This window comes from Pinus tabuliformis, chromosome Q, assembly GCF_031772625.1.
Source record: "Pinus tabuliformis cultivar Carrire ecotype Pingquan chromosome Q, CPIR1, whole genome shotgun sequence".
Taxonomy (NCBI): domain Eukaryota; kingdom Viridiplantae; phylum Streptophyta; class Pinopsida; order Pinales; family Pinaceae; genus Pinus; species Pinus tabuliformis.
This window is the reverse complement of record NC_142296.1, coordinates 166,576,356-166,580,802: the sequence shown is the minus strand read 5'-3', so window position 1 is coordinate 166,580,802 and position 4,447 is coordinate 166,576,356.

The window sequence follows — 4,447 nt, the reverse complement described above, 5'->3', positions numbered from 1 at the left end:
TGAGTGAAGTGAACTCCACTCTTCTCCTTTGGGTAGCTTGGCGATTCTCCCGGATGCTCTATAACTCCATGATTGTGTGCTAATCTTAAAGCTGCTTATTCCTCTACTCCAAGTATTTTATGATCCACTTAGCCCTCTCCAAATTGAGGGACAAGTCCTTGATGTCTGCATGCTGCTCTTGGATGATTTCCTTGAGATTTTCATTTTGCAGGCCCACATCTGTATCATCATCGTCAATGAGGATGAAATCAGTCTCTCACTCACCTGAAGGCCCCTTATCCTGCATTGGCTTCTTTCCTTTGTCCTGAACATGTGGTGCTGATGTCAGAAGCGAGATCCCTTCCACCCGAGTTGGAGATAATACTCGCTTTGTTGCTGCGAACAACTGCCTAGTTCCCTTCTAATAAGTAATAAACACAGGAATACTGGAGGTCTATGTCTCATGACCCTCATGCTAATAAGAAGGTCCACCTGTCTCATGAAAAACCTCTGAAGGTCCCTGAGGATCTCTGAAAAAATCACGAGAGATGAAGTCCTCCAAAGTGATACCCTGTAAGACAAGCTGATGAACGACCACAATTTTGATGAGAGAAAAATGATAAATAATGTTGAACTGCTGCTGAGGAGTTTTGTGCTGCACTAGAGTGTTCATCTTTTCAATATTTCGGCACATGAAATAAGGATGTTCATCATCCGTACCCGTGTAAAATGCATCAGCAGCCTGATATGATAATCATATAAACAGGAGAACCGGCCCTCACAGCTTAAATACTTCATGATCAATTTCATTAAAGGAGCATATTCATCTTTGAGGTACCGAAAAGGAAACACTCTCTTAAGCTGTCTCAAAAATCCGGGCTTGATGTACAGTTCATAATGCTACCGGTCAATTTGTTGCCTCTTGTTCCATTGTTCTCCAGTGTTGGGAATGTTGGTTGCTAGTGAAATGGATTCTGGTGTTAATGTGAAAGTGACCCCAGTTAGAGTAGCTTGACCATCATGTAAATGCAACACAAATAAGCAGTCCAACTCATGGTGAAACTAAATGCTAGCAACCTTTTCGCAAAACTCATAGCAGGACTGGTGCTGAAAACAAAAGATGGCAAGAGGGCAAGCTTGTAATTTAGCAAGGGTGGTTGGTTCTTCTCTAATATGTTTGCCACCTTTATGAGGCCTCCTAGGTGCATGTACCTCTGTAGGTGAGTCACTGTGTGTCTCCTATTCATACTCATATGAAGGACCAGATGCCATCACTGCTAGTGAATGAACTGTTTTGGAGCTTCCTTGATGAAAAATAGGTGGACTCTGATGTGCTGAACTTTCTTGATGATGTGTTTTGATTTTTTGCTACCAAGGGAAGGGTGATATAAGAGACTATGGAGAGGAAAATCAATGAGGGATTTAGGGACTGTTGGGGAGCGATTTCGTTAAGGAAATGGGGAATTGGGGTATGATTTAGGAATTTTTAGTATGGGTTAGAGTTCGAAAGTTTGCATTTGGGAATTTGGGAAAGGGAACTTGGGATGGGGGATTAGTGAATTTAGGGAATAAGGAAATCAATGGAAAAAATGGGGTATGGGAGTGATTAAGGAATTTGAAGGATGGACTTGGTAGCAAAACAGTTAATACAAAACCCTAGCACTGTTTGCTTTGGAGAGAGAGGTAGGGTTTGATTTTTTATCCAACCATAAAAAAACCACCATCAAATAAGCACCAACATGGAATGAAAAACGATGATAGAAGCTCCACCTACTTGTAAAAGAGAAGACCCATGCATTCTAAGTGACTTGGAGCACGCATTGGCAGTTTTCGGGCTTTCTGGCTGTGTGCGCTGTGCATAGTATATGTGCCATGCCTGTGTAAAATTGAACTGCAGGTTGAGGCCCAGTGTGTCGCGCCAACTGTATGCACCGCTCCTCCTGCCCAGTGCGTCGTGCCTAGTGACTTGGAGCGATTTTCACCAAATTTCCTCACTTTCTCACCACAACAACCTTGCTTTGCTCAAGAGTGCAATTGAACTATGAAATTTGATGAATGACTTATAAACAAAGAGCTTTTTAATTTTTGGCTCATGAAACCCATTTTCATAATTTTTGGAATTTAACTTTATTTTTAAACTCTGTTTTTTTAACTTTTTTACTTCAACTAAGCATATGATGAACTGAATGACCTGTGCTTTGCTTGTTTTGCAGGGGGTTGAATCTAATGAGGCTAGGAAAAGTGACCAGGGTTGCAAGGGAAGTAATTTACAATGAAGAAAACAAATTTTCATGATTTTTGTACAATAAAAGCAAAATACTTTGTTTTTCCTCAAAACAGAGTTTTGAGGAAGGACACATCTCTGAGCATGTGATGATGAAATTTATTGATGCTGGAACCTCCTCATGTGCCTGCTGGTGGTTATTGGACACCTTGAAACACCTTTTGATGAAACCTTAGACCTAAATGACAATGAAACCCTAAATGGACCTTTGCAATCTTAAAGACAAAAAAGGTGACTGTATATGCTTTTTTTAATGATCAAACATGAACTAGTAGGTAAATGACATGAGGGAAACTATAGGAAAGCCACTACCGTCAGATGAGCCATGCACCTAATGGGATGTAGATGACTGGGCGGGACACCTAATATGAAATGCAACAAGAGGATTTGGTCTCTGACGGAGGGATGAAGATACCGACACTAACATTGGCTGCAATGGGGATGGTAGCTCCTTGGAGGTGCCAAGAACTATAGATCTCTGGGAAAGTAGACAGTGCCTTCGTCCATTATGCTATGGAGTCAATAACTTCGATGACAAATCAAAATTGAACACTTGACTCAGAAACTCAATTTCAGGACTGAACTTGACTCAAAATTGACTCCTTTTCAAGACTGAAATTGACTGACAGACCTGACTCTAATAAACCAAACCAAAACTGAAATCAAACTCCGGATTTATAGCCTTCACCTCGGGCCCCAAGCTGAAGAATGAAAACAGTACACACTTGCAATGGAATTTAAACAAATCGGTATATATAGTGATGAGTAGGACAGCAAAAAACCTTTCACAAATAATACTACTTGAGGAGCTAACCATTTACTGCTCCACCCAGATAATCTTCACCATTCAGTTCCTGCAAAAGGAAAGCATTCTGGCCCCGATATGTAGCAATATTGTACGGTCCTTTCCAAAGATTTTCAAATTTACCATGTTTACCTTTCTCCTCATTTCTTGCACCCCATTTCAGCACTATGTCTCCTATCTCAAACTTGTCTGCCTTGGCTTTTGGGTCATATATTCTTTTGATTCTTTCCTACAGCTTGAAAGTATTTTGAAATACCTCCTCCCTAGTTTGCTGCAAATGAATCATCTGATTGATCCTCCACTGCAAACCATCCTCTTCGCTGCTTGCTTCTTGCAGAAGTTTGACTACCAGGACTGCCAAAGAGGTTAGGAAGACAGTTTCCACACCGTACACAAGCTCAAAAGCAGACATACCTATCGATTTATTTTGACTTACCCTATCTGCCCAAAGTGCATTGACCAGCTTCTTGTGCCAACTTTTCTTATTAGTTTCCAGCAGCTTTTTGATAATGTTGACAAGAGATTTATTTGAGGATTCCTCCAATCTGTTTCCTTGTGGGTAATGGGCAATCGAATGCCCAAAATTGATTTGATACTTATGACAAAAGTCAGTCATCCTCTTCAATTTAAAAGCTACTGCATAGTCAGTAATCAACTTATTGGGACAGCCAATACGAGACAAAATGTTGTTTTCGAGAAATGAGATAATTACTGAATCAGTGCCCTGCCTTGTAGGAATCGCTTCAATCCATTTGGTGAGATAATCCATCACTGTGAGGATCCATTTATGACGCGCTAAAGAATATGGATGAATTTCACCGATCAAATCCAAACCCCACTACTAAAATGGAGCACTAACTTCAATGGGCTTGAGTGGTAACGGCTGCAATTTCCTCTTACCTTGGAAAATTTGACATTCGTGGCAGCTGGCTACTGTTTTGTACACATCAGCCAAAAGAGTCAGCCAATAATATCCCACTCTCAAGATTTTATTGCCTGTCTTCTTCTAGAAAAGATGGCCTCCGCAATCTCCTTTGTGAAAGTCTTCCATCACTTGTTTCACCTCTTCTTCCACTAAACAATTCAGCAAGACACCACCGAGATCTTTCCAATAAAGTGGACTGTTCATGATACAAAACTTTGCAGCTTTCAATTTCAGTGTCCTACCTTTGTTTTTAGCCATTTCGGGTGGTGATGACAGATTTTGGAGTACATAGACAATGTCCGAATACCAAGGAGAAAGAAGGAAAATTTCTGATACCTATGTGGGAAGATTCTCTTCGTCTTCCTTGGACATAGAAGCAATTAAATTAATGTCCAGGGTGTGCAGATTTAACTCAGCCATTAGTTTATCCAGCCCCTTTCCTTTAATGAGTTTT